The sequence below is a fragment of the Panthera leo genome, chromosome F3 (assembly GCF_018350215.1).
Source record: "Panthera leo isolate Ple1 chromosome F3, P.leo_Ple1_pat1.1, whole genome shotgun sequence".
In the NCBI taxonomy this organism is placed as follows: Eukaryota; Metazoa; Chordata; class Mammalia; order Carnivora; family Felidae; genus Panthera; species Panthera leo.
Genome location: NC_056696.1, coordinates 35,876,888 through 35,887,771, shown reverse-complemented (window position 1 = coordinate 35,887,771; position 10,884 = coordinate 35,876,888).

The window sequence follows — 10,884 nt, the reverse complement described above, 5'->3', positions numbered from 1 at the left end:
ACACCTGGGCTCTTAAAGGGACACTCTCCCATAGGCATGGCGGCCAGCCAGGGGCACGTGACTCTCAATGATCCCTTGCTCTCCTTTCCTTTTGGCTTTTCTGACTGGTTCCATTTGCTTCCCCTTGACCTTGGGGAGACTGTTAGCAGGGAACCCTCCATTATTGCAGCTGCAGGATGCGAGACAGAGTATCAGGCATGAAGAGCCTATTCTGCCTTTTTCTAGCTGCAAGATCCTAGGCAAGGCCCCTTCATGTTTCTTCCCATCTGAAAACTAGGGATAGTAATCCCAAACCTGCAGGTTGAGGGTATAACCAGATACCCCCGGTCCAGGTGTGGAATGAAGTTGAAGTGCATTTGATGGGGCACAAGTGGCAGGAACGGCTCTCAGTCCATGGCCTCTCATCTCTGCTCACTCTGGAAACCCCCCACACACACTTTCTAGGATACTTAGCCTGGATTAAGTCCACTCTTTACATACATCTTCCAAAGAGCCCCCTTCTACCAGCCCCAGTGCTCTCAGGAACTGTGGGGGCTGCGGATCTTCCCATTCTACTCCCCACAGGGATTAAACACTGGCTGCTTCTGGGCTCCCCTAAAAATGGCGGACCACGGAGTCCTGTTGGGACCCACGCTCTGAGCCACAGCAAAGTCGGTGCTGATCTACTGAGCTGGTGGCAGAGGAAAACCTCCTTCCCTATCTCAGTTAGTCCTTGGTGGTCTTCCGGACATGACCCGGTTAGGATTTCTGGGGTGCCCCAAATGCAGTGCTGTGTCACACAAGTGACGCCCAGTCCCCAACATGCACACATATGTCCCCCCAACACCCCTCACCCTACCCCCCCCCCATAGAATCCTGCCCCATCCTACCTGTGCAGGACTGACCCAGGCTCTCCCTACAGCGTCCTGCAGAGCAAACCCCAGAAGGGGAAGGAGAAAAGGAGAAATAGAGTCCCGGTAAAAACACACGGCAGTTAGAGCCCCGGGTCTTATGTTAGCTAACCACTTACTCACGAGTGAACATGAACTGGCAACCAAGGAGTTGAATGGCCACAAAAGAAACGGTATTTTCTAGCATGGAGCTTCATTTCTGACCCCAAACCTACAATCTGACTAACGTAAGAAAAAAAAATCACCTAGTCGTTTCCAGGCAAACTGGGTTCGATTCAGTGATCTCTCTGTCACTTCACTCTCGATTTAAAACTCAATCTCATTCTGGATTTACTTTCCTTTTTTGTCTCCCTTCTCTCCTCTGGTTTTGTGTGAAGTCTGGGCTAAGTGGGCACGGGCAAGGGGGCGGCTTATGTCAAGGTTCCTGTCGAGGCAATAGAAGGAAGGCCCTATTATTTTGGTCTTGCTTTGTTGTGGTTGTGCGTTGGCCTCATGCTGGGAAGGAGAGAGCCCTGTCTTCTGAAATGTACCTGGTACTGAGGATCCGTGGCCTTTATCCCCGCTCGTCCTGAGGCATCTGTGGTCCACTCTGTGCTCCCCTTGTCTCTACCTCTGGGCTCCTTCGGGTAGGACCCCTGCGACCTCTCGGCCCTTCCTTGCCTTTCCTGTGGACGCAGGGCGAGTTGGGCTCATCATGAGCCTCCTGAGGCCTTTGGGAGATCCCGTGAAGCAGAGCCTCATTCTCCCCTAAGCCCCTTGTAGCCTTCTGCGCCCCACTGCTCCCATGTAGCCAGAGTTGCAGTGAATTCTGGCAAGACTGCAGACCACCGAAGTTCTATACAGGACAAGCAAGGTGCAGTTCCCCCGGGCTCTGGCACCTCCAGCCTGTTCTGGATATCTCCATCGCTGTCCGTCTCCTCTCCCCAGCTGCAACCTGTGAATAAGCGCCCCCCCCCCCCGCCCCTGGTAGCGGGTGGGAGGGCACACAGGTACCCCAATAGCTATGCAATCTTTCTCCTCCCCGGGTCCAGGGTCGCTATCAGTGGGAGGATGTGAGGGAAGATGGAGATAGTGTGGGGACAGGGATAGGACAAGCCTGCTTCTGCCAGATTACAGCTCCTTTCAAACCTTTGCCATCTTATGCCTCTCTCCTTTCTGATTCAATCATCAGATATTTGTAGGCTTTTGTTTTCTTGTTTCTCATTAACTCACTTCCCCCAAAGCAGGGCATATCTTGGGTCTAGTTGTTTGAGCTGGAGTGGGGGTTAAGGGGAGCCCACTGAATACTAGGACGGAAACTTGATAAATGTAGGCTTGCAGGGAGGGAGGGAAAAACACCCCTAAAACGGTTGCTTCTCAGGCTGCCTCCGGGGCCCCAGATCTCCCACCCAGTTTCCTTATTCTATACTGGGGAGAATTTCCTAGGTTGTGTCCTGGTGTGTGCTCCCAGAAGTCCCCAAAACCGTCTTAGCAGATCGTGTCAGGCGCACACACACACACACACACACACAGCCCACCTGGCCTACTGATCCAGCTTAGGGGAAAGGGAAAACGAGAAGCAGAACCCAGGGAAGAGCCAGAAAGTCAAAACCCTGCGTCCTATTTTGGGCTCAGCCACATGTTAGCGGTGTGTTCGGAGCCACCTAACTTCCCCTCTCTCACTGTGGCTTCCCCATCGGGAGCTCAGTGGCCCTAAAGCATAGCCCCTGCCTCCCAGTCCCGAAGGCGGAGGGACTGCCCATCACTCAATAATAACAATGATGACAGCAATAATCATACCTTTCAAAACTTACATCACGGCATCTACTTTAAAGTTCCCCCCTCCCCCCCCCAAAAAAAAGAGAGAGGTTAGAGTGGAAGAGAGCCAAAGCATAAGAGACTCTTAAAAAATGAGAACAAACTGAGGGCTGATGGGAGGTGGTAGGGAGGTGGGGATGGGGGATGGGTATTGAAGAGGGCATCTTTTGCGATGAGCACTGGGTGTTGTATGGAAACCAATTTGACCATCAGTTTCATATATTTAAAAAAATTAAAAAAATAATAAAGTTCCCCCCTCCCTCTTAAGAGACTAATAAGAGAAAAATATACTAATAAGAAGAACTAAAGCTTCTTATTTGACTTTCACGCCCCTGGGACTCAGCAGGAACTGGTCTCAGAACACACGTACGTGTCCTGGTTCCGGCCCTGCTTCTAACTTATTGAGTGACCTTTGCCAAATCGCTTCCTCCTTTAGGGCTGCAGGTGTTCCTTCTGTTAAATGGGAGGGCTGGGCCGTGTGGTTTCCAAAACTTCTAGTCCTCGGATTCTGTGTTTTGAGGGAGCACTGCATTTGATTCCTGTGGCTATTGTAACACTGCCATAACTGTGGTGGCTTAAAACAACCACAACGTGTTCTCAGTTCTGGAGGCCAAAAGTCTGAATCAGGAGTGGACAGAGCCACGCTCCCTCTGGAGGCTCTAGGGGAGAATCTGTTCCCCCCCTTTCCTGGCTTCTGGTTGCTGCCGGGTTCCTGGACATTCTTTGGTCTGTAGCTGCATCATGCCCCTTTGGCCCTTGTGCTCATTTTGCCTTCTGTGTGTGCCCGCAAATATTTCTCTGTTCTCTCTTACAGGGACACTTGTGATCCACACGTAGGGTCCATTTGGGTAATCCAGGATGATCTCTTCATCTCCAGCATCTGGACTGAATCACATCTGCAAAGACCCTTTTCCCCAATAAGGTAACATTTACAGATTCCAGGGATCAGGTGAACACGTCTTTGGGGGGGGCATTTTGCAGCCTTACTGCAAGCATCTACTATGCCCCTGACCAGTTTGGGTGAGGTCCAGGGAGATTGGGAACATCAGGAGAGTGTGTCTCTGTTCCCCAAGGGCATATGGTCTAATTGAGGAGTTATCATCCCATACACCACTGCCAAGGATCAACACCAGCCAGGTGGTAGTCGGCATGGAGAGGCAGTAAAGCTCTGGGGAAAGCTCACAGGCTCCAAACCCAGAATGTCTGGGGTTCACATCCAAGCCCTGCCACCTGTTGGTCCAGGGGACCCTTGACAAGTTACTTAGGGTCTCTGGACCTCAGTTTTCTCATTTATCAAATGGAGCTAATTATACTTACACTGTGTGTTTGTGACAAATACCAAGTATAATGTGGGCAGTGACTGGCTTCTAACAGGTGCTTATGATTCAGCTTCAGATGAATGGGACAGCATGGGCTTTCAGAACAAAGAGAGATTCCCCACTGATCAACGAGCACCCAAGGGCAGAGAAGTGGAATGACTTGCCCGACTTCACACCTAATGGCATAGGTGGGTCAGGAACCAAGGTCTTCCAGCATTGGGAAGTTTCCTCCACTTCCCAAAGCCTTCACTCCCCAGATGGATCTTTTGAATCGTGTTTCCACGGGCTGCAATGGACTTCGATTTGCATCTTCAACTGATTCAGGGAAGATTGGAGAGGACCAAGTACACAGCTTCAACCCTGCATCCTTGGGTGGATGCTCCGAGACCCTGGGAAGCCACCCATGGAGAAGGGGAGGCCTAAGCCATTGCATCCTTCCCCAGACTTCCCCTGCCCTTCTGCACTCCTGGCCGCTGCGGATGGTGCTTATGAATGCCGATTTTGCCAGACCGGTGAGATAAGAGCGGACAGATGAAACAGCCTATCGCTGCTGTTTACCGCCAGCTCTCTGCTCCCCTTTGCAGATCTTTGTCTGAGTCAATGGTTAACCCCAGCCTGGAGTCGATGTTTACTCCCAGGTCAGCCAGCCCTGAAATCCAACATTCCTCTGCAAACCAATAATATGGTCAGTTGAGTGTCGATCAGGAGAAAACAGAATTGTGACAGCAAATCTACCGAACTAAATATCAATCCCTTCTCTCCCATTTTTTGAAAAGATAGTTGCTATTTGGGATCATTATGTCCTAGCAGCCCTACCGTCGCCATCAGGGGGTAACACTCTATATTTCCTGACCCTAGCTGTCCTGCCTTGGCAGGGATACAGCGTGTACTCTCCCTGCCCTGGGCTGGAGAGAGGCCATGGGTTGGGGACTACTGTCCTTGGTGCCCAGCTGAGTGCTGCTGGCTGGGAAGGTGGTCCCTAGTGTGGCCACTGCCTAGAATCCCACCGAGAAAGTAGGGACTGCAACAGTCCAGTTGGCTGAGCTCAGGTGGGGGGAGCTCACCCCCACCTGGGGTGAGTTTCTGAGTCCTTGGGGGACTCCTTGGGGGAGTTTCTGAGTCCTTAATTTGGAGGCCTGAGCCTTTTCACAGGTGAGCCTCCCTGTTAGGGAGTAAGTAGCGGGGGGAATAAGCTGGAAACGCTCCAAATCTGCCTGGCTGTGGGGTGATTTCATAGGAGCTCCCCAGGTCCTTCTTAAGAAGCGCGGAGCATGACATCTGTGACTGGCAGCATCGTGCCAATGCCAAGAGCAAACTTAAGGAGGCAGGCCGGGTAGTGGACGCAAGGAGGGTGGGAAAGAAGTTCTGGTCACCGGAGAGTGTCGGAGAGGGCGGCTTACTGGCCACATGGACCCATGAGAGCCTCAGAGCTCCTCTTTGTTCTCCGTGAACTCACTGGGCCACCTCCTTCTCCCTCATTACCTGCCTCGCCTTGTCATTGCCCAGGTGTCTGATCCCTCACCTGTTTTCCTAGTTCTGTTCACCCCCAATCAGAGAGTGAAAAACAACATTTCCTCAGGGGCTTCTGGGCTGGGGCGTCTTCGTCATTTGGGTGGTGGAATAATGAAGGCAGGAGCTGTGGTGGGAGCCCCCCGAGACCGGCTGCGTCTTGCTCTGAGGAGCCTGTTGTGAGGAACAAGGAATAGCGAAGCTAGGCTGGAAAGTTGGCCTTGGTCCAGAGGCTCTCTGAGTTTCCGCCGGCCGATCCCAGGGCCCCAGAGACTTTTCTTCTCTGGTTCTGAGAGGCAGGAACAAAGGAGCAAACCTTTTCTGAAGGCACCAAACCACTCTCTCGCCTTCTCCCACCTCCATACCCTGGTCAGGGAGAGGCGGAAGGAGGAAGATTTTTAGAGTAGATATCCAAAGTCAACAGGTAGAGTGTCAGGTAACAGGGCCCAGCCCCTCTCATAAGCCACTGGGGTCCTCCCGAACCTCCTGAACACTTGTCGTTTCCTTGTTCCTGGTCTGGCCTGGCCTTCAGCCCAAGGTTTGCCTGTCAGACTGCCACCGGAAAAATATCCCCTGTGATCCCCGGCAGCCCATGCCCATCTGAGCCTCTGCATTCCCAACTGCGCGAGGCTGTATAATCGCTTCTTTCTGGTGATGTATACCGTAATTAATTTTTAGCAGGCTGCACTGCACGGGTGGAGCGGTGTGCTGGCAAAATGGAGAGTTGAGGCCAAGTGCATTCACAAACCCGTCTGCACTTCCCATGCCGGGCCCTAAGAAAGCAAACTCCCTGGTGCCCTTTCCCTGAACTCTTGTCTGGGGAAAAGTACGACATCTGCACTCATGGGGGGAATCAGAAAATGCTTGGGCCACGGCGGTCCTGGCTCTCCTCCTCCCAGCTAAGAGACTCAGGTTAGGGAGCCAGGAATTAGTGAAATTAGGGAAAGATGTGGCCCTTGTTTGACCTTCTCCTCTCAGAGCTGAACTGGGAGACCTAGATCAAGGCAGCAAACAAGCCAAACTCGGGAACTCAGCCAGAGATCTGAAAAGGCAGAACACAGAAGACTCCAGAAGCTAACCAGGGAATGTACATCCTCAACAAAATGGGGCCAGGGGGCAAAGAGTGGCCTACTGGCCTGGAGCCTCGGTGTTCATGATTTCTACCTGCCTCTGGAAGTGTGGCACAGTGACCTCTCCTGCCTCTCTGCTGCCCTTCTGGGTTTCAGTTGGCCCCTTGGAGAGTGGGTAGTGTGACAGTGTAGAGTGCTGACAGTGAAGGGGGGGCCAGGGAGGGCTGGTGCCTGCAACCCAAGCCGCATCCTTTAGGGGGAAGTGGAGAGTTTGGTGGTGGCTGGACCCCGCCAGAGGGTCTGTTTCCTTTTGAGTAGAATCTCCATCTCCACCCGTCTTGTCAGGCTCTTAGCCCTGGAATATCTGTACCAGTGGAAAATAACCACACAACTCATGTTTACTTGCCTTAAGTGCTTTACAGGTTTTTCCGTGGAAATACCTTCCTCTTTGTGTCTGACTGATGCTGTCAGTAAGCTGATTCTGTCTGTCCGAGACCACACTGGCTGCTGGAGGAGAGGAAGAAACCCCCAGAGTCCTAGAGGAGAACGGTGACAAGTTGGCTGGGGGTCGAGCATTTGCCCTGGGTTACCTGAGATGGACGGACATTCCCGCAGCTAATTGAAGATCTGAGCTCTGTTTGTACAATGCCAGCACGGACCTCTGGGCAGCGACTGAATTTTTAGCGCTCATTTCCAGCTCCCTGAACTTTTATACTTCACTTAGCCAGGACAGGAGTAAGCCAGCTGGGTGACCAAAGAAAACAGATTACTGGAAATGGTTATAAAAACTTCTATACACTGGGCCTCCCAGAGGAAAACAAGGAAGGTTCTAGAATATTAAACAGGAAAGGACCTGATCAGATGCCAGGCCATAAATCTAAGTGTCGAGCAAGGCAGTGTGGTGCACCGATCAAGGATTTAAGCCTGGAGATAGACTGCTTTGTGTCCAGTTCCCGGCTTGCCCTTTCCCGAAGAGCGTAACTACTTACTTCCTCTGGCTTCGGCTTTCACATCTGTAAAATGTGAATCATCATACCTGCCTTACAGAAATGTGGTATCAGATGCGAGGTGAAAGCTGAGGGTAGCCCCTTCTGTGCAGAGATGCTAGGGAAGGAGCAGCAGTGTTAAGACTTGTGCCCTCACGGGGAGAATCTGCTCGATCGTAGGAAAGTCAGTGCTTGCCTGTGATGAGGTTTTTGGGGCGATAGCGGGGTGCGTGGGGTCCGGAGCCGACGACCAAGAAAGAATTCTTGAAGACACCTTTAGTGCAAAAAGGTGATTTTATTGAAGCACGGGGACAGGACCCGTGGGCAGGAAGAGCTGCCCTGGGACCATAAGGAGAGACTGGCTTCTATACTATGCGGTTGGGAGAGGTAAAGTCCAGGGGAAGTTTCCAGTGAGATTTTCACAAGCTAAAGAAGACTCACAGGATACTGGAGGCCTGGTTCTCGTCAGGCTAGGGTTGCTATTCCCTCTAGCAAAGCATTAGCACTAAGACAGTTAGGAGTTCCTAGAAAAACAGTTTACTCTGCCGGCCTCAAGCATTTGCCAATGGGCTGCAGGTTATAAGGAAATTAAGTTCTATCCCGGTCTCCTCCTGCCTTTGTTTCCCACATCACTATGGAGGGGTGATGGAGACTTAGGTCCAGCAGGACTATGATCTCTATCAGTTAACCATTTGTTTTTTTCCCTTTCCTTTGTTTTTAGGCAGTCAGGAGTGCCTGGGAAATATCACACATATCCCACCTGGGTGGGGGGCGGGGGTGGGGGGGGGGGGGCAGTGTTTGCGGCCTGTCAGCTTGCCTTAGGCTCCCTCATCACCTGTATCTTGGATTAGAAATTTCCATGAAGAAGAAACAAAAAAAAAAAGAGAGAGACTTCCTTGATTCCAGCCTAGTGATGGATGTTTCCCTGCCTCGCATCCCAGTGATGTATCGTGCTAACGGGGGATGGAAGAGGAAAAACAAATCACGGACAATACCGAGTGGTAGAGCCCGCCTGCTCTGTCTGTCTTACTCCCGCGTCACACCAGGTTATCAGGTAGCCGATAAAGAAGAGCTGTAAAGACATGGGGCTCCCCCATTTCCTTCCAGGTGAGAATTTCCCTCAGATCTTATCTCTGCCCGGCTCCGAACAGTAGGCCCTGAGACTCTAATCTTGGCTCTGCTCTGACCCTTTGAACTTGCACTAGCTCGTCCCCTGCCGGTGGACCTCAGCTTTCCCTGATGCACCTGGTCCTACTTCTAGAAGCCGCTCCCGACTCCAGCCACTCGGCCAACACCCTTGCCGAGCCGGTCCCCTCTTTCCCCAAGATGGGGCAGTCAGGCCGGGTGCCCCGACTGCTGAACCCCAAGCAGAAAGTGTTACAGGGATTCGGCGAAAGGAGAGGTTCCTGAGCAGCGTGGCAAGGGCAGCTTTTGAGGAAGAATGAGGGTCTGATCCCTCACATCGGAGTCTTGTGTGCTAGTTCAGGGCTTGGCAAATCGTGGCTCCGGAGTCAGATGCAGCTTGCCACCTATCTCTGTAAATAAAATGTTGTTGGCACACTGTCGGAGTCATTGTTTCAGTGCTACAACAGCAGAACTGTGGTGTTGCAACAGACGCTGTGTGTCCTACAGAGTCTAAAGTGTTTCCTATCGTGCCCTTTACAGAAAAGGGGTGCTGACCCCTGCCTTAGTGCATCCAACTTCCCCAAGCAGTAAGTGATCTGAGGATCCCGGTCCAGTGAGATTGCTTCACCAAGACACAATAGTCCAAAACACTGGCAAAACACTCATCATGTCCCCACACCCCACGGCTATTTGCCATGCATCTTAGTGGATTAGAGGCTCCAAAAAGTCCTACGCAAAAGAACTTGTTTATTCTTTAACCAGCATTTCCCAAACTTGTTTGATCTACTGAAGCTTTTTTTTCCCCCCTCAGAATACCTCTTAACAATCTTGAGAAGCTAGCATTCTGTGGACGCCCCTGGTAAACACCAGTTAGGTGGGGTGATCCTGCACTGAGTGATCCAGGGCAGGGGGCGGGAGGGTCTCAGTCTGTCCCCACCTCTAATAAGCCAAACGACCTTAGCTGTATTACATACCCCCCCAGGGCCCGCTTCCTTATTGGTTGAATGGGTTAATGTGGCTGCCTTATCTCTCTATCTCTTACAGGTTTTTCAGCATTCATGAAAATGGTGTGGAGCGAGCCCATGGTGGTGTCATTGATTTATTTTTAACGAGTTTTGCTTTGATACATTGTTTAGCAGTGAGGAAGTGGAGAAAGCACTAAATCAAGGTTATGAGCTCTCTTTTCTGAGCCTTCGTCTATTTCTAACTGGGTTTAAACAACTTCCTTCTCCCCCCGCAAGGCTTCAGTTACCTCACCCTAGAGTGGTTAACTTCTAAGGACCTTTTAGCTCTGAAATTCTGTGATTCTGTTTGGTCAGATGTTTTCAACTTCCCTACATAACCAAAACATTGGGGTCTCTCTCACCAAACTTGAAGACTAAATCTCCATGGTTTTCTGGGGAGAGTGTCCGGGTTCAGCACCAGCTGTGAGGATGTGTTAACAAAGTGTCTCTGGTGTTGCTGACAGTCTAGAAGGCAGGACTGATCCTTCTGGAAATGTCCACTTGACAATTCTCAACTTGACATTGGAGCCTTCCTTTTCTTTCTCTTCCATTGCTCGAAGGCTGCTTTGCCCAAACATGAAGTTCAGACAGTCGGTTAACAGATTCGGCAAAACAAAAGAGCTGATATAATGCCTGAAAGACAGTGGGACCAAGGATGGAGTGAAAGTTCCCCAATAGGCATGGGATGAAAAGGTTATAAAAGCAGAATCCACATAAAATTCCTTCTGGCCACCTTCTCTGTCTTCCACCCCCCTCCTTGCCCCCAATGGTCATTTCCCAACTTCAACAACAGTCCTTGATCTCAAGGATTCAGAAGCAGTTGAACAAGAGGAGCTTTATGAAAAAGGTGAGAATCTACTGAAAAATACCCTCCTCGCCCATGAATTTAGGAAAATCCCAGAAAATTTTGCCTAGGTCAAAAGGTCTGTGGCATGACGACAATGGGCCCAAATGTGGGGGGATGATTTGAAGAATGGGGGTTGTGCCTTTTCGTTTCTATGGAGAAAACACCTGCCTATGGAGTCCTCCGGGGGACTGGAGGGAAGTGAAGGGGGACTCAGAATACCTCGGAGGCCACTGAGCCCATGCCCTCTGGTCAGCCAGCCGTTCAGCACAAATACTTACTGGGCACCCTACTGAATTGGAAGTTCTCTGGGGACATGGTGATGTGGATCAAACACAAT